Raw genomic sequence first — 20,594 nt, forward strand, 5'->3', positions numbered from 1 at the left:
AAGCAGGGAATGTAAAGCTGTTTGCATAAGCACTGATTTAGAAAGAAATTTTTAATAAGTAAAAGAGTGAAAACCAGTTAAAATATTTAAATAGTGTGCACATTTATCTTCAGCCTATCTGTTCAAGAGCAGTTGATGTAACAGACCTAAGGTCATTTCTTCTGAAGATGGATCAAGGGACACAATTTAATCTTTCTGTGGTTGGGGCACCATGTCATCAAACCTAAACCAGGATTTCTGAAATAGTGTGTGCAGGGTATTTGGGGTGCTGCTGTCAGCTGGTGTATTGGGGTGTGCAGAACCTCTGAGCTTGGGATCTGCTCTGCAGAACAGGTCACAGAGCCAGTCAGAACTGAAACTCCCCCTGGAATATTTTAGGGTTTAATCTGAGGGTCTGAATTTAGTGCAGCTTGAGTTGTTTATGAGCAAGGATATTTAAATTACTTTTCTAGACATTCCTAGATTGCAATACACTTAAAGTTTATTTAGATTTAATTAAAAAGCCCAAAACCTCACAGTACTACTGATGTACTACACGGTACATCAGTACTGCACTGACTGTCAGAAGAATAAAGCAGAGGGAAAATGAAATAGCACAGTGCTCGAATGTGAGAACACATCAAATAGGGATCTGGGGACCCATATTTAAGGAATCTTTAGAGAGCAGAGATAAGCTCTTACTACTTTAGCTGATCTCTTTCATTAAAACATGCACTCTTATCACTGATTAACACATATCATATAATGAAGCCACAATCCTGTTAATATCAAAGGTAATTTGGCCCTTGATGGGCTATCAATTCAGTTGTTGAAATAATTTCTATTAAAAAAAAAATCTGTAGCTCTTTGTGTGCATTTAATGCAGAGTTACAGCTAAAGATCAGTGACTTGCACCAATATTTTATGCAGTGCTTCAAACTGATGCCAATTTGGCAGTAAAATGAGGGATTGAGGAAAGACACCAGGACATATTTAAAGTTTTCACTGGCAGGAAAAAACCTCCTTTGCCAAGGTTTACACTAAAAGCTTTTGCTTTCACTTTTCCCACGTGGATGGTCCCTGTGGTTCAGCCATGTGCATTAACCCACTTAGCTGTCCAAAGGTGTCTGCTTGATGATAGAAGGGAGAAACTTGTGCCCTCTCCACAGAGGACAGGGGGGACACTTGAGCTTTGTATGGCTTAACCTCTTTATCATGGTCTTTTGCATTAGGAAAAGAAACTTTGTGCTTAGTGGTAGGTGAGAGTGGCAAAAGCTTTGGGGAGCCTGTGGGTGGTCTCAGAGGGTTTGAATTTTGGATCATGCCTTGCTGCAGCTTCGTCCCACAGCGAGGTCCTGGGCAGCTTGGAGGGAACCAAGAGTTTCTCCAGTGTTTTGAGCACATGGAGGCACCTCTTGGGCATCCTCACCTATAATCTGGGCTTAGGGCACCAGGGGACACATGACCCCATCCTGCCCTATTTGCTGAATTTGATGCTTGGATAAGGGTTTGCCCTTTCTCTGGGTCTTGCAGGCTGCTGTTGAGATTTGCTAAGAGCTGCTTTAAAGCCCAGAGAGGGGCAGCTTCTGGTAAGTGGCCATGCTTGGAGAAACCTGCTAGGAAAGGTGGTCTGTGGCATGGTGGAACACCATGGGTGGGCAGGTGGGCTCAAGGCACTCAGGGTGGTACCATCCATCCTCTTCCTGGCAGGAGCTGCTGAGCCATGCAGGCAGGCACAGAGCTGGCTGGTGCAGTGGGGCAAGAGAATCCCAAGGAGCTGGGCTTAATTGGGTAACTTGTGAAAGTTGCTCTGAACATATGAAGAGATGTAAAATGCTAATTAAAAAGGGGTCTAAGACCCCTTTTTAATTTACTGGTTGCTGTTTTCTATACTATGCATTTATAATGGGGCTCCTGGCAAAAGGGACTGTTATTGTTAAAATTGTTAAAATTCAGAAAGTAAAATTTTGGGTTTTCCAGAAGAAATTATACAATTTACCCCACAAAAGTGAGACCAAAATTAATGGAGCAGGACTTACATTAATGGAGCAGAACCATCTCATACCCTCTGCTCTCTGAGCCATTCTGAAGTTCCTTGAAGTACACAGATGATCCAGAAACCTTTCTACATCACTAAATGTATTTTAGTTGTGTTTCGTAAAGGAATGATAGCTTAGTGTGTAATATTATTGGCCATATTTATAGAGAAAACACTTCCACTCAAACCCTGAAGTGTTTTAATGATCTTAATGAATCCTGGCTGGAGAGAAACATTATTTGTATTTTTGAACAGGGCACCTGAGGCATTTGGAGAGTAATTTTTGTGAGTGCAGAAGGACACACCCACCTGTGCAACATGCTCCTCTCTGTGGCTGCATTTACTAAAGCTGGGTGGATTCTGACACTTGGGGCTGGGTAGCACCCTCGTGGATGGTGCCAGTGCTAGCCCTCATTTGTCTTCTCCGTGTCCTCAGTGTCCTTCACCTAAAATGTCAAACACTTTCAAAGGTCTGGATGCTTCTGCAGATTTCCTGGTGCACTTTTTCATTGCTTTCAGTATTTTCCAGTTGTGCAGGAGCAATTCACAAACTGACAGAGTAGAAAAAAAACCCTCATGATTCCAGGATTTGTGTCTAAACTGAGATCAATTCCCAGGTCTCAGGTCAGCTGCTTGCCTTGGCCAAATGTGTTACCATCACTCAATGACACCTGCATGTATTGCTGCTGGCACCTCGTTTCCAAGTGATGGAAACCTCAGTGCACAGGAGAGAAAGGGGCTGTGACAGCCTCCACCAAGTCCCTGCAGGAATCACCAGGACAACATGATCCTGGGCCGTGCCAGGGGCACGTGTGCCAGAGATCATGAGCAAAGTCAGAGGGTTCAGCAGCAGCTGGCTGAATCTGAGTGGAGTCCTCCTGGTCTCTGACTCTTTTCAACTTCTCAAAGCGTATGGAGGAGCTGACTGGGGTGTAATGACAGGATCACAGCCTGTGGGGAACTGTTTGGCAAGGGAATGGTACAGGCTCTCTTCCAGCAAATGGTTTTCTATGACTGTGGGGAATCAGAATGAAAATAATTTCTAAACCATTGTTATTGAGATGATGTTTCTTTGCTTTCTAGCTCCTGGTAGACAGCTTGAGCATGAGAAACATTGTGCCTAGGCAGCGGATGGATGAATCATCATAAAAGTTGGGACATCTCGGGTGAGTTCCCCACTGGCTTTACACTACACGCTGTTTTGTCTCTTACTTTCACTTTTCTCAGTTCCTGGTATTGGCAACAATCATGTCAAAATGCACAAGTGCAAGCTGCTGACACAGGGAGCTGGCTCTTCTTTTGGAGCTGTAAAATAAGATATTATTAAAAGCCCAACCTGTATTGCTGCCTGACAATGCCACTAAACAAAGAACTAAATTGTATGCACTTAACAACCTGTTCAGTGTTTCTCCTAAAGCTCATATCAAACTTTTTGGGAACATGTTGGGAGAACTTGGCAATAATGACTATATATTAGAGAAAATGCATAGCAACAGCACTGAATGTGTTAAGGGATTTGTACCATGTTATTTTCCTTTCTGGGAAAGGAAGTATCTTCAGTACATTACTTTGCTTTATATTCTCGCCAAACTATCAATTGGGAAGGAGTTTCACATTTAAGGAATAGAAACAAGAACTATTGTTTTAATATGACAGGGATGAAGGCAAAGAGATAAAGAACTGATTTAATTTCTGTACAGAAATGTGTAATTGGAGGGGAAAAAAAAGGGTATATTTGGAGAGTTTGGTTTAGAAAGAAGTTCTTTTTCCTGTAGGAATAGTTGAAGATTTGTGCTGGGCTCTGTGTGGTAGCCAAAGAATTTTTCGGGAAAGAAGGAGCCCACTCAGCTGCAACCTGGATAATCTGTCCATGAGCAGAAGTTAACTGTAACTCTGATAAAACAAGCTTTAAGTTGCCAAGGGGTTCAGTGTCCCTGGTTTTCAGAGTATCTTGCAGGAAGATCACGAATGAGGCTCTAAATGCCATTGGAGGCTTGTCATGTAGTTTTTATTTGTAAGATAATTGTGTGCTGGAGCCTGGTTTTGGGCGTTTGTATTCAGTGTTAATATCTCCTTTCATTTTATTGTCCAACCCTTTTAGATGTGAGGTTTTACATGGATTAAATTAGGATATAACAGTTGTTTAGTCTTCTGTTCAAAATAAGCACATTTAAAGAAAAGGAGCTGTAGCATTTAAAGGAAGGGCAGTAAGGAGTGCATACCCAGAGGGGCTGTCACTCCAGATAAGCGTGAAGGCAAGTTCTGTAGCAAGCTAACACAGAGAGCTGGCTTCTTCATGTGTTAGTTTTACTCACCACTCAGTATAATCAGGAACCCAGGAACTGTTCAGCCTGACTCAGAAGAATAAAAGCTCTTTTGAAGCATGCTGTATAAGAATGCTGATAGCTTTTCAGGATTAATTATATAATATATTATATTATGTATAAAGGGAAAAGATGACTCCAGTCTGCATTCAGCATGTAACAGTAAACACTAATGTTGTTATTTACCATCTTCCAAAAAATAATGACATATAGTCCTGGATGACTAGGTTAAACTTTACACCTGGATTTATGAACCTGTTAACAAGCCTTCCTATTCTCTCTGAAGGAGGGGGCCATAAACACTGTAATTTAATCATAAAGCTTTTGACCTTAGCACTATCTATGGGACACCTTGTTGCTCGCTGAGGGTGTATATGAGTATGCTTGAAAGTCAGCATTGCAAAAACACATTTGCTATGAATTAACATTTAAGTGAATTTTGGCAGCTACTTTATGTCTGTTTTTTTTTTTGTTCTCTGGTACAAAACTTTATCTGGAATATCTGAGAGGAGTTACATTCAAACTCTAAAAGCAAAAGAATTCAGTGAACAGAAATACATATAAGCTACACAGTTATTTTTGCTCTCTCAGCCAAGGGCTGGAAGCAGTCCCAGTCATGGCCAATAATAGCTGAGCAAACCTCAGTCTGGAACATTAAGTATTTCCTTGCAGTCTGACTTAGTAGATAATTATAAATCTTATTGAAATAATTGGTAAATTAAACAGTTGCATAGATGTTTGCAGAATGGTGTTTGCAACTAGAGTTTTACAGAAGAAAATAATTCTTTTGGCAGTGGTAGAAACAAAATACATTTGAGACAATTACAATTGGTCTCAGATATTCTGCAGATGGAAGGAGACTCTTACATCATGGGATGTGTAATTTTTTGAGAACAAGTTTCTCCAGCTCCAGTTGTGGATGAAAGAGGAAATTTAAACTGATACAGAGCTGCAACTGTGAGGTTTAAACTAAAAGTAGGTGGAAGCTCAGAAATGCAAAAGAGCCATTTACACATGGCTGCACTGAGATAATGACTAGGGATGAAATCCCTTTGACACAACCTTGGTCCAAGCAAGGAATTGCTTGGAGAATTGAAAGAGCCAAATTTGTGGAGTGCATAGGGAGAAGGAGAAGACAGAAGGGTAAAGTTAACTGCACTGTTTCAGACCTCAGCAAAACCTCTGGATGTCAAGGAGATGCATTGTGAAAGCTTTGGTCATACCCTCTTTTGCCAGATATTTCTATTGTCTCCTGTTTCAAGAGATTTAAAGAGGAAACTGAAAATGTTGTGTTAGCTAACATTGCTGACCAAGATTTGTGTTTTTTTTCTTTTTTTCTTGTCAAAGATTTGGTGAACTTTAAAAGTAAACTTTGAAGTGGGTTTTACTGATCTGTTTTGATTTCCACATGAGTTCAGAGATTGGCCATCAGGGACAGACCGTGACTACAGCAGCAAAGCAGCAAATACTGCCTCTTATTTCATCTCAGAGGGGTAGGATGTTCATATTTGGAGCAGAAGGCTAAGATTGCTCTGTGTTCATCTCTTTCAGGACATCACTGTACCTGACCCCTTGCAATATCAGAGTATTTATCTTTGAGAAGGTGTGATAGAGCAGGGTAGTACTATTATTCTCTTTACAGGTGGTGGAATCAGGAAGAGAATGTACTATGACAGAAGCATGTTTGAGGCAGAAAGGGGAGTGTCATTATCTCACAGTTTGCCCACATGGAACACACATTCCAGAAAAAAAGTAATTTAGGGACTGAGATTAATATACTGATTTAAAATGTGTTTTCCAAAGGAAATGAACATTATTTATTTTCATTGCTTTCCAGGTGTGCTGGGTCACAGTGAGTAGTTCAGACAGATTTATGGACTGCTCCTTCTCCAACCCTGTGATACTCTTCCATGAAACTATGCCACCTCTTCCACATTTATGTCTCTCCTACCACCTCTTAATTCCTCTCTGCCATTTTTACCTGCACTGAAAATGTTAGTTACATTTATTGCTCTACTAATTACTCCACTTGCAAAAATTTAATTGTGAGCCTTTCCTTGAGTATCTTGGCTCACATGCTTTTCACTTGAGTCCTCACAAAATCACAGGGCTCCCTTCTCCTCAGTAACGTTTCAGCTAGCTTTTACTCTCACCTCTCAATGGGTTGTGGACCTTTCCCCTCCAGTTCTTCCCTCTGCTCACTGGGGATGCTTTCCCTTTTGTCTTTGTGAGATGCTGTCACACAGCTCCAGAAAGCCGTGTGTGAGAGAGATTCATTGCAAACTAATGATAGTCCCCATGTTTATTTGAGTTGCTGTCATGTTTAGTCTTCATCAAGGCAGAGTGAGTGGCTGCATCACTGCCTCTCACTTATGAGCTTGTGTTAAATGTCATTTTCAGCATGTGTTATAAAACACCACATGGTGAAGATAAGCCATTTTGTTAGTTCTGAAACTTGAAACCCCTGTCACCAGACACCAGAAAGAACCCCACATAGGTTGTATAAATGTCTTTGTTATGGCCAGCCTAGATGCTGAACCCACAGATTTGTGCCATTGTTAACTGCTTAAGCAGAAGTCCTGGCAGGAACATTCCCACTGTACAGCACAGCATAACTTGGTTTATTATGAAGTCAGCTGATAACAGCATCCAGTTTTGTCCAGCAAGCACCCACAGTTCTTCCCCCTCACACATGTTAAAAGGTTCTCCTGCTGTGGACAGCAGCTCATTGACAAAAGCCATATTGACTGATGTCCTAATGCATTATTGAGCAGCTGGACAGGGTCATTCCTGGGTGCAGCTTAGATATTGGGCGTGGCAATAATAAGAAGGGGCAGTCGGAAAGCTTTTGTTGGAGTCAAGATCCAGCTGAAAGTGGGCAGCTCGTAAAGATGGTGCTTGTCTAAAGAATCAGATAGTCATGAGAATATATCAAAGGTATCAAACTCCACAAAGCAATGTGGAGTTGCTTTGTCTTCAGTGGCTCATGAGTGAAGAGGACATACACAACACCCTTAAATTAGAGCAAGGAAGCTGGGGTGCAACACATTAATTTCTTTGTAGGTATCTCTGAACAGAGTAAATAACTCTTTAACATCATGCTTAGGGAAATAACACTCTTTACTTTTGCTCCAGGACTTCTCTGATGCTGATGGTTTCAAGGTGTCAGTGTAGCCTGCTCAACTCACTGGGACACTTTGGTTTCACTCCTCAACCTGACATCTTGCCAGTTCAGATGTTCCTCAGCATTCAGAGGATTTTCTTCATAAAGATGAAAGGATTTGGAGTGCAGAACTTGGGGAATAGCATTGCCCTCCAGCAGGCAAGAACTTCCTTGGCATGACATCAGGAAACAGCCTGAAATTTGGCAATCCTCCATACTTTGGAGAAAAGGCCTTCTGTCCACCTCACATGTCGGACAGGTAAGGCGTGTGGTCATCCAAGTGTTTTAGAAAACCACTCCAGTGACTTGCGTTGTGTCAGTCGGGAAAAGGGCTCCCTATAGAAGGGAGAGCTGATGGAGAATTGCTTTGCTGACTTGTCTATTTTTGGGGAGGAAGCGGGATGATCTGCTGGTTTAGTGTCGTTCAGTTTCCATGTGGGGCTGGTCCAGCAGAGGGGGCTTTCACACAGAGGAGAGAGAGGCAGCCTTGCGTGCGCAGCCCCCAACACGCAGGTGCGAGTGCTCCTGCCGCAGGAAACAGCAGCCTGACCAGAATCCACTTACTGTATCTACTGTGTAAACACAGGCATGGGTTTATTGCATTAAATTTGCCATGCAGGAGACATTTCCCATTTTTATTTGTGCCTGGCCCAGTCATCTGGTGCAGTATTGTTATGTCTGTTAACAAAATGTTCCCCTGTTGTCACTCCACCATCCCAGTCGTAGGGTGTTTCAAAAACTGCTATAAAAAATGCTCACACTGACGAAATGCAGCATCAGTGATGTGATCTTGGAAGAAGCAGTTATATAAAACCTCAAAATGTTTTAGTATTACATTTATGCAGCACCTAGAATTGACCCTTTATAACAAAGCAAAAGCTCCATTTGTGGCTCTGACATCTTGTTTGATTGTTAAGTTAGATTCCTACACGTGGAAAATTAAAACCCCATGAAATGAAAATTGACTATTTGTGCAAGCAGGGCCTCAGTGAACAAGAGAAGCTTATGACCTCATTTTTGATCACTAAGCCCCACTCCTTGCAGCCAGTCCCACTATGGGTGCATTGCTGTCCTCAGATTTCGTTTATACATCCTGAAATCATACAACAACATTTACAAAAACTCCTAGTTCCCTCTGTAGCCAGATAGTCTCTGTGCAGAGCCATGACCAAGCTCTTCCTTGCTCATGGCTTGCCTTTATTAGACATTCACCCATTAACAATTTGTTTTTTAAAGATGGTTATTTTCTTTAATGGAGAGGCATATCTGAGTAGTGGCCAAAAAAATTAATATCTTTCCAGATATTTCCAGCATGGTTGAAGGTTTCATATAGCTAATTTTAGGTGCAGAGTGAGAAATGAAACTTCTGATAAGGTGGCTTCTACCTTATGGAGCAACCTTGGCTATTGAAATCCATATGTGACTTCCACTGGCTTTGTCTGTCCATATGCAATGTGTATTTTGATCTGCTGCTTGTAAGTGATTAATTTTATAATATTTCTATATACTAATGCATAAAGAGAAGTAAGCATTGGGGGTAAATTCATCTCAGCATCTTCATTTTTTTGTACTTGATAGTTTAGATTTGTGGAGTGGTTTTTTTTGGTTTTTTTTCTTGCAGTAAATGCAGACTTTTGACTTGAACTGTTTTGCAACCTGCATTGATTCTTCAAATAGAATATTGTCAAATAACATTCAAGTAGGAGAAAGTATGATTTAAGAGACAAGTGTTTAGAAAAATACATTTTGGCAACCAAGTAGGAGGAAAATAAGAAGAAAGGTGTGGGACATCCCTAAAGCTGTATCAAGAGAATTGTAGGAAGGCCATGGCTCCTGCAATGTCTAAGTGTTGATTGAGAGGTGAAATCTGCATCTCACGAGAACTTCCCCCTGCAACTCTCTTTCAGAGTGACCATTTTTTCCTGAACATTTCTGGGAATTTGATTTATTATCAGTTTGGCAAAAATTTTATTCACAAGGTTTATATGCTGATGGAAAAATCCAGAAAACTACCTGAGACTTTGGACTCAGGATTCTGCAAGGCAGAGGAATTTATACGAGGGAATGCAGGTGAAATAGGTTAAGTCTGTGAGCTGCTTACAGTGAAGAAAGGATATGATATTTAAACTGAGAGGGAATACCCTTCCTTGGGAAAAAACACTTGAGCAATTTTTTGGCACACTTTTAAGCATTTTACTCCCTGTGACAGAGTGAAATCTGCATTTGTATGAATTATAGCCCAGCCACAAAGAATCACAAGTTAGCACCGCATAGTTTGTTCAAGTAATCCAAATCTGACAGTGCGTCCCTCAACTTCTTTCTAATGACTCAAATTTTTCCCTCCTACTCAGGCATGTCCACTATCAGTAGCAAAACTCCAAAACTTCCTGTGTGAGTAAATAAGTTACTGAGATTTACTCATTAAGCCTGTTTCTTTAACTGAGCAATTTTTCAGTGATTAACAATGACCATGCATGGTAATTTAATATTGGAACCAATTCTTCAGGTGTAGTCCCATGCTATCAAAATTGTGATAGTGGTTTATTCCTTTGTCTGCATGATAAATCTCAGTGGGAAGACACAAGATACACCATTACGTTAAAAAAAAATTGACACTAATCTTAAACTTTAACACTCGCTATTAGAAATCCATATAAATTCTGCCACCATCACTGGCCAAGGGGGACCACTAGAGAAATACCAGTTGATTTTTAGAGAGTTACAGTTTTTCTGTAATTTGCTGTATGTGGCAGAATGATTGATTATGCTTTTAGTACCATTTTGCCTAGTAGCTGCTTGAAGATTTCTTTTGGCCTTTTTATGCAAGTTAAGTACACTTTCTTGGTTATGTCTAATCCTCTGGAATAAACCCCATCTGTTCCTATTTAAAAAGTGAACTTTTACAGCTTTATTACTGACCATGCAACTTGGTAATTGTGAGTTTTACGTTTCTTAGCAAATACTTTGTACAGCTCTGGCTTGGAAAAAATAATTGAGGAAAACCCATTGAGGGTTGCAATAAAAATCATAGCAGAACAGGGTTGAAAGGCAAACCAGTAGCTTGTCTGATTCTTTCTGCTCCAGGATAAGAACAGCAACCTTTGTAAAAATATTATTATAAATATTACAAAAATATTATCATATTGTATCTTCCTAATACATTCTTCAATATTTCCAGTGCTGGAGACACCACACCACAGCCTTGCCTGCAGTACACACTGCAGTACCTGTCTCCTCTTCCACTACCCTGGGTCTCACCTTGAGACAGTGTGAGCTATAAATCCTTCACTCAGTCTGTGGATGCTTTGAAATATTATAGATGAGCCCCAAAAGTTCAAGCCACACATCTATTTTAGAGCAAAACTTTCTGACTGACCTTCCTCAAAATGATGGGTTTGCAAACCAGCATCACTGAAACTGTGGGGCTTTCTGATTTATGAAGAATCAGGATCAAGAAACATGATTTCATTTTAGCTTATGAGTGTGAGTTGAGAAAAATGTCCCCCCCCTCAAAAAGCCTTTGTACAGGGCATGAAATGAATAACAAAATGGTAGCTTGCATACATGTGCATGCTTATGTCTGAAAACAGGATTAGTTTCCTCCAGAGAAGGAGATGTTCTGTGGTTTGCATGCTTCAGGGAAAACTCTATGAATGATATTTCACAAAGTTCTGAAATTACTTGACAGCACAGAACAACATGTTCTGCTGTGCCCAATCATTTTGAAAGACACATGAATATTAGAAGTTATTGCTGCCCCTGAAAATTTCTGCCTACACCCAGAAAAAGTTTGTAAAGAATTAAAGGAAGCAGATCACTATGAAAAAACAGAAATCAAATCTCAGCTAATACATATATACAGAGTTAATCTGTAACCTAGGAAGAGCAGCAAACCACTCATCCTTGTTTGCTCTTTATCATGCTGAGTAGTGACTGTGTTTGGACAAATGGGAATAACTTTGCCAAGATTTCCTATAAGCTGTTTTTGTGGTTTGATACTCCAAGGGAAAAATTATACCACAGTGAATTAAGAGAGGAGCTCAGACTGCGTTGTGTCTTGGTGTGCTGACAAGAGGTAAAAGAAAAAAAAAAGTGTTGAAAGGATGCAACTGTGAGAATGGCCTACCCTCAAAGTTTTATGTAAAACCAGACAGCTTATATTTGGGCAGCTAAAGACCTGACCACCTTGTAGCAAAGCCCAACCAGCCCTACATCTTAGATGAGGCTTGCAAATGCTACTTCAATGCAGGTATGAGGCACCTTCAGCACCTCAAGGTTTTCTGGGCAGTGTGCCTGGGGCCAGAAATTCCCTTCTGACTAAATCCCCAGCCTGGCACTGAGGGCAGAAACACTGGCAGAGGAAGAGCTGAGAAATACATGCCCAGAGCCTGGCTGAGCTGGTGCAGCCCTGCAGGGTGGTGTTACAGCCTGTGTATTACCTGGCTGGAGGTAAATTGAACCCCCATTACCACTGCCCCAGATTACCCACCAAACACCCACAGCAGTGTGCTGCAATGCCCATCTGCTAGAAGTAACATCAGGGGAGTGGATAGGCTGGGGATCTCCTCCTCCTTCTTTCACTCTTTCTCTCTGGATTAAAAATAAAAGAATAATAAACCACATCTAATTTGCTGTGTTCTACATGTAGATAGTGTAGCTAATGCTGTAAATTTTATTCTAGAGATGCTCTTTGATCTTTCTCTGTTGGCAAGATTTTTACAGTCTAAACTGCAATTGAGTGAATTGTCATAGAATAAGGATTTGTTTGTCAGTTTTTAGCATTGCCATTTAAAGCAATCTTTTAGATCAATAATATAGCACTTTTTTTTTTTTTTTTTTTTTTTTTTTTTGTGTAGCTGCAGAAAATCCTTGTGGTAGTCAGGCTGTTAGGAAAGATATATTTGCTTCAATATACTTTATGTCAGATTCCTGGAAAATAAGTAGCTGCATCAGAAGAAAGAGTGGCTTCTATTCCCAAACAAGAGTCTGTCTTGTTGAAACCTCTGAGCATCCACTTTGCTTTGGTTGTGTATACTCATTCTTTCTTTGATCACCTCATTAAAGATGGAGAAATGATTGATTTGCTCTACTTTGTTCTGGCCTTAACAACTTTGCAAGGTGTGTGAGACAAACAAAGGCTCCTCAGAAAGGAGAAGAAGGAAAATGAGAAGGAAAGAAAATGCTGAAAGCTCGCCTGGCTTTGTGAGTTGAAGCAAAAAAAATTGATTCTGACAGTTCTTCTTGTGGCAGAGCATAGACCTGCAGAAATTAAGTGTTTAGCTTCTCAGGAGGTTGGTCTCCTGGCTGATGTATTGCCTAACAGCAATGCAAACCATTCATGCTAGTCCACGTGTTCACCGTGCTTGTACTGATCCTTTCTGCAGAGGGAAAGATCAAAGATCACTCTTTCAATTCAGAAAAAAATTACTTAATCCTGCTAAAATTCCTTACATCATTGCATAACTGCTTGCCTCTGCTATGGAAAGCGATGGAAACATGGAATGGCAATTTGTGCTAGTTGCTTTCCTGCTGTGAGATGAACTCATGCTCTCTTGGAGGCCAAGTTCTAGTCAGAGCCTCTGTTTGCTCCTCACACTGCCCATCCCTACATTTATTCCAGTATCAGTGTATTTATCTTCTCACTGGGTGTGCAGAATTACAGTCCTAGAGGATTAGACCACTTCTGTCTTCACCATTTCCTAAGGGCTAGTCTGTCCCTTCAGGCTGCTGACTTTCTGGATGGCTCCTTCAGGGACAAGGTTTCTCCAGGCCTTATTAACAGCAGTGTGTAACATTGTTTGATGAACTATCAAGAAGTCTTTAACATTTTTTTAAGAGAGAAAGTGACACTGGAGCACTTAGTCCTAGTGAATGAAAAGAAGATTAGCTTTTTGCCTCAATTCAATTTTCTGAGTCTTCTCAAGGGGATGCTGCCATCTTTGCCAATTTGCATTGAGTAAGATGTTCTCCACTGAGTTTCTGGCTGGCCTGTATTATTTATGTAAACACCTCCTACTCAGTCAAACATTACACCAAATCACATGAACACCACATTTAATGTAGAGAAAACCTTGGGGCTAGTTCACAATTTGTAGGTTTGGGAGATTAACTCAAAAGCATGAGTGATGTCTGAAATGTTGTTTTGTGATGAAAGAAGAGGACCACTGGGTTGACCCATCTACCATCTATGTGCAGTCATCCCCTGGCCAGCTTGCCTGGGCCTATGGATAGGAGTGAGAAGGGAGCTGGGAGGAAAGGGACAACAGGTGGGAATGAGGATGGGTATCTAAAATGCACAGGTTTAGTAGGAGATGTGGTTGGAACTGACTCTGGCACAGGTTACCTTGGTTACCTTGGTTTGCATTTGTCCCTCTGGTGCCCTGAACACTGCCAAAGAAATCAAAGAGCCATGTTTGTCTCTGAAAAAAGGTTTTATCCATACCCCTTATGGGCATGCAGGCCACACTTTTTCCACATCCTGCTGCCCTTTTCCTTAATGATGGTGGTTGTGGTGGCACCAGGGATGCTTCCCACTGCCAGAGCTCTGCCAGGTGATCCAGCTCCTCAGGGGCACCAGCAGAAGGGAATTCCTGGTACTCCCACCTGTCTGATCCATCTGTTAAAAAAAGGCAACACTGGGCTGTTGGTGCTACTGAGCAGGGTGAGAGCATGGCTGTTGGGCAGGGCTTTCCCAAAGGTGTGGGAAATGCTGCTTCCACACCCTGCTCTGCTTGATTTATATCAGCTTTGATAAGGGAAGACATCTCTTATCATCTGTTCATCAATCAGACAGAATCTACTAATTGAAGAGACAGTGAACAGAGCAGGTTTTCTTCACAGCTCCTGCATTCCCTTTTATATACAAAATATTTAAATTATGGGAACAGGAATGTGAACTATGGCCATTTTACACAGGAAAACCAGATCCACCAGGCTATTGAGTGAGCCTCCCTATTGCAAATTCTCTCTGGTTTTCCCAGAAGCAAATGAAACTATCCAGCAGGAAAGCAGCTAGCTAATGTCTGTAAAAGAATGTAAATCAAAAGTGCTTAGGGAAGCTGTGTGACAAGCAGCACTGAGCCAGCCCTTACCTGGTTCTGTTCTCCAGATTTGCCATGTTCACTGCTTGTCACCTTGCACTGTTACATGAGGATTTGGAGACAGAAATCAGTTTACAGAACATCTGAAAACTCCATTAAGAGAAGTCTGCAGACAGGAGGAGCAACACAATTGCTTTTTTAATTTGAAGGCTAAATTTTTATTCAAGGGACTGAAGTTTTATTAGGTAGTGAAACAGCCTGATTAGGAAATTCAGGAGTCTTGCACTGTGGAAAACAAAAACAGAGTGGCTGTCACTTTTCAGACCCACATTACTTTTGGCAGGATCTCTACACTCAGACTGGTGTCCCATGGAGCATCCAAATTACTTTTGTGATTTCTTTTGCACTTCAGACAGGTCAGACATGGCCCGACTGACAAAGCTGCTATAACAGAGCAGGGCTGGGGCTGCACTGCAGCTCAGACAGGTGCTTCCCACCTTTCCTGGGGAGAGCCTTCAGGTGCCCACCAGGCTATGTAAGGCAGGAGTCCAGAACTGCAGCATACATCATCCACTGGTTTGCATTTTCAATTTTCATGGCAGAGTAAAACAAAGATTCCTTCTCTCTTTAAATGTCCCCAGTGCACCTCTTGAGGGTCACCTATGTGGATGATTAAAGAAAACCCCAGAGACATTCACTTTCTTCCCACAGTATATGTCTTGGCAGAGATATTTGTTATTCACTCATTTTCAGTCACTTCCTAGTTCCCACCTGATCTCAGCTCTCTTGTTTAGAAAGCAGGAATTTTTGGGAATGGGAGGTTTTCCCCCTTATTAGCCTGACTGAGATGGTTGCCAAGCAGATATTTTTCCCCTGGAAGTCATGCAGCATTAAGCAGCCAGGTGCCCTGCCAGTCATTTTCTCTCCCAGTTTTTGCACATACCTTACAGTAGGCTTTGCTCGTGGAGAGCCATGGCTGCACAGTGGACACACAGAGTTACATCTCACCCTCACAGGACAGCTTCATCAAAATACAGTCCTGGTGGAGACTTGTTTCATCTCCTTTCCTTCAGATTCTATCCAGAAAACCTCAGATAGGCTTACATGTGAAGGAATAAAAGGAATATATGACAGAAAACACCCCTTCTTCCCTGCTGCGTTCCCAGGGAGTATCCATATTGTCTTCCATCAGGGCTGACTTTTCACATGAATATCCCTTTACCTACTTGAGAGCTTGTACAAATGCAAACATATGACAATCCCTTTCCCTGAGGAAGTCTTCTTTCCCCTGTCCTGTGATTGAGTATCATGTGACAGTGTAAGAAATTACATCAGGGCAGGCAAACTAAAGCCCATTTGATATTTACTCCAGAGGCTTCTGCATGGGCTTGCTTGGTCTCCCCTTGCAGGCTGGTCTTCCCAAGCTATCCAATTTCCCTCTCTATCTGCAAGCCCTGGCCTCCTGACTCCTCCACAGTAGCCATCTCCAGAGCTGGGCTGGAGCACTCTCTTCCTCTGCTCCTGAGCTGCAATAGCAGAAGCCTAGGCACACTGTGATCTTAGGATTGGTGCTCTCTGCTGTCAGCCTGGAGTTTAATAGCAAAATGTATTTCCAGGGAGAAAAAGCACTGGCTGATAAAGCCAGGGGCTGCTACTCCAGCCCACAGTGATCCTCATGGCTGTGAGGTGCCCAGCTGCTGCTGCTCCCTGCTCAGGAACTCGGTGACACAGGCCCTGCCTGCAGACAGTGGACCAAGAAGCAAAGCTTTCCAAGTGCCAAGGCACGTATCCGTGCTGACCTGCTCATCCAGGTCAATGCAATCCACGTGCTGCCAGCAGATGATGGAAGGCTGGCATGGAGGTTTCACCTTCATGCTGTGTGGCAAAAAGGAAGCTGGAGCTGGGAAGAAGGGCATGGTATTTCTCAGTTGGAAAGCAACTCAGGAAAAAACCCTCGAAGGCCAACTTCTTCCACATACTTTGTGTTTGAAGTGAGTCCTTTTTCTGCAGATCTGTCACCCCTCTGGTTAGCTGATCACCCAATCATGCTCTCTTTTTCGCAGGGAAATCCCAGGAGCTAGTTGCTGGCATCCTTTATGGGAATAAAGTTTGTTCCAAGCAGAAGTAGAGACTGTTTTTCCTTCAATTTTAGGTACAAAGATAATGTTTTCAAAGTTTCCTTTGAATTCTGGCACCAGAGGAAGGGGGAAGAAGAGTTACCACAAGAACAAAACTAAGCTTCTTGTAAAGTTCAAGCTGAGAAAGTTTGAAAACCTACTGGCTTAGGTTCTGAGCTTGTGATGAAAGCTGGGAAACATTTTTCCCAAAATGGCAGATTCCAGAAATTTTTAAGGTAAAAGAAAAAGTCTTATGTTTTTCAGGTCCAGCTGGTAGGAGGAAGGTAAATAACCCCTCATCCCTTAAAATACCATCTCTGGAGAGAAGGAACTTGTGAAGAGCAGCAGGCACTGGTCAGCCAGGTGCAATCCAAATGTGGGATCACAGGACACCGCAGCACTCACTGTCCTGTTGGCTAACCATGTGAACAGGCAGATTTTAGGTGCCCTTGGCCCTCAAATCCCATCTTTGGGAGGACTGGAAGAAACAGAGAAAGGCAGGTCAGTGGAGGGTCTGCAGAGGGACCGCGCATCTGCGGTAATTTTGTACTGCGGAGCAGAGACTGGTAACGCCAGCACGGCCTCTCATAAACCAGGAGAGGTTCTTTGAGGCATTTCTTGTGCACACCTTCTAACTCCCCTCCTCTCTCTCTCCAGGACAGCTGTCAGGCTAAGTGAGGGCATTCATATCCATGTGAAACAGGAGTAAAGTAATGAGTGACAAGTACTTTGTTAAAAGATGGTTCAGGCCTAGAGACTAGGTCACACAAATCCCATCATTATGTACTACCCTCTAATTATGACATCAAGATTTTTATTTTGTGTCTTCAGAAATGTTTTCAAGGTTCAAGGGTCCTGATGCAATAATTATCCAAAAGCATAGAATTCGTAACACTCCTGCTGGTGAAATATATATTTTTAAGAAAAACACTGGCTCCCATTCTGCCATTGATATGACCAAAGGAGAGATTAGCTTTAGCTAAAATACAAAAATATGTTTGTCTGGATCTTTCTTTATGTTTGTTTTGGAAGCTTTCCCAGTTAATTATAGCAGTATTCAGCTCAAGCTGTAACTGTGGACTTAAAGAAAGAACTGATGAGTCATTTGTTACTGAATGCTACTTTCTACAGTTAAAGATCTATAGCTTAACTTGATTTTTTAAAATTCTATTTCATCCTCTACAGAGCTGTTATCCCTGTAAGGTATATATTGCTTAACAGTATAATTAGTCTTTGTGAATTCAATAAGAACTATTTGTATTCCTCTTGCACAATTTATGACTATTGCTATGGAATAGCTCAACCAAATAAGAAGCAGGACTGGAAATTTCACTCTTGCAGCTCTTGTAAAGAATTGTGAAAGGTAATGGATAATATTACCTTAATTTTTGGAACCAGTGATTGCCTCTAATTGGAGCATGCCAATAAAAAGAGTAACAAATGATGAAACAAATGGGTATCTTGTAGATCTGACCTGAGCAGAATTTTGGGGAAAAGTTAAAAAAGTAGCTTAAGCTCTGGAGACACCTAGAATGACTACCACTGCCTTACCCAGATGGTGTCTGTCTTATCTAGGCAATCTTAGTAAAAAAATAGAAGTTTTGCCTAATTACCACTGATTGTGAGGGTAAAGATTGGGTTCAGTACACAAACAGGAGCATCAATGTTGAGAACTCATCAGTAGCTGCACTTAAGCCCAGTGAGAGAAGGGGGAGAAATAGAAAATAAGTTATCAGCAAATATTTTGTGGCAGGTTCACAACTGACCAGCCACAAGCACCAACAGGCATCTCACCCAGCAGTCAGTCATTAAGCAACGGATATAAATAATCCTAAATGGGGAGTTTGGTAAAGGAACTGGTTCAGTACATCACAATACCCAGTCACATTTCTGTAGGCTACTGCATGTGCAAAGCCTTTCCTTGTTCCATTTCTGTGGTTTGTTTGGGGACATGCCTGAGGCTCACATTTTCTAACTCTTGCAGCAGAGATGACACAAGTGCCCAGCCTGCCCAAGCTTTTGGCAGTCCTGGCATTGGTAGCAGCAAAGTGACTGTGGCACTCTTCAGACACGTGGTGAGTTAAAGTGACTCTTTCACTATTTCACCAGGCATCATTCTGGAACAATAACTCATGTTCTTGCCCTCTGTTCTCCTCTTTTAGGCTTGCCAGTGTATTAGAGAGGAATTACACAAGGAGAAGGATTTGCTCAAAGTAATGGACTCAAAGCCAGAGGTAACCTGTGCTTCACTCCAGCACAGAAGGGGATGAATCAGGAGCAGGAGGCCGTGTGTAGAATTACAGCAGGTAAGAATTTACAAAAAAAAAAAAAAAAAAATCTACAAAAATATATTACAGATCTTGAACCCAGAGTGTTTGCCATACTGAAGGATTAGGCTTATCAGTATGAGTGAAGAACAGTCTGCTTCAAACATTACTGCTAATTTCAAAGTTAAAAAGTGACAGCTGCAGAATTGGTGTCTGATACACACCCTTCACTCTGCAGGCAGCTGACCAGCACTGTGGGGTTTTGACTGCTGAGAACTTTCCCACTGAAGAATAAATTCATGAAGGACTGGCAAGTGCATGCTGCATACAGAGTTATACAGGAGTTATACAAGTCCTTTCTGAGGGCAGAATCAGGAACAAAACTGTATTCTCAATACTTACTTTATAGTTGGTTGCCATTTCACAGCACTGCTTGTAACACTGCAAGTTCAAAGTTTGCATGAGACACTTTCAAGCAGTGAGCTGTTATTCATAATGGAAGTTATATGTTCTTTTAAAAATCTCCTGATTTTAAGAACAAACTCAGTTGCTGCCTTTTAAGAAAAAAACTCCAGGAAGTTTTATACATCAAATATTCACCTATGAGACCTCTGTAGTTAAAATATTGGTATTTTATATATATAAATGCACACATACTTTTGAATTTTCTAGATTTCCACAGAATATGAGAAGCAAAGTTACCTCCTGGTTCCTCTTACTGCCACTATCATACACAAAGGAGTTTGAGAAAGTAAAAAAAACAAGAAAGGAAGTTAAAAAGATTTTACACAGTTGAGAACAATTTAATTTTCTAGAGACACTTGGACAGTTTGGACTTACTGAAGCTGTACATGACTGAAGTTCACTCCTTTACAAGAGTAGAAAGCTCTCCCTGCCAAGGAGTGATGCACATCCACCAGCCCTGGGCAGGCAGAGCTCAGGGACTGCTCAGCTTCTCTGGGACTCATGGGTGAGAAGGTGGCTCTGGCTGTGCTGGTGTGCCAGAGACATCACAGCATGCCCTGGTACTGCCAAGCTGTGGCAGAGGCTTTTGGTCAGATGTGCAGTGTCTGCTTGGGAGAGTCTGGGTGGGTAATGATGACAACCAGTTTGTCCTCTTTTAAATATCAGCAACATTTTCTTTCTGTTTTACATCTGAAGTTCATTTTTCAGAAGTTACATGCTTTTTTTTTCCAACATATGACCCTCAAGCTCATTAGTCCTGCCTACTGAGGGAGGTAGAATGGAAAGGAGGCTTTCTATTGTCCAATTTTTGCCATCTCCTTCACTCAATCCTTCCTGTGGTGTAGTATGATTTTAGAAGACAGAGATGTCATTGTTCCTGAGGCTCCCATGCAGTCTTGCCTTGCCAAGCTCGCTCTCTCTGAGCCATGTCATTTTGTGTGGTGGCCTGGAGCCCAAACCAGTCCCATGGGCAGCAGCAGGAGCTGCCAGTGGCGTCTCTGCTGCCTTCCAGGACAACACACAGCCTTAAATCTGCAGCTACCTCCTCCCCTGCTAGAAATGAATAATTTACTTTTCCCTTTGAGGGAAAAGCCCTTTTCCTCATTTACTGATGCACAGACTGAGGCCACACCACGGGGTGGCAGAGCAGAGAGTAAGAAGTATTTTGTCAGGGCAGTGCAAGAAGTGAGCAGCTCCCGAG

This window comes from Poecile atricapillus, chromosome 4 (genome assembly GCF_030490865.1).
Source record: "Poecile atricapillus isolate bPoeAtr1 chromosome 4, bPoeAtr1.hap1, whole genome shotgun sequence".
Classification (NCBI taxonomy): domain Eukaryota; kingdom Metazoa; phylum Chordata; class Aves; order Passeriformes; family Paridae; genus Poecile; species Poecile atricapillus.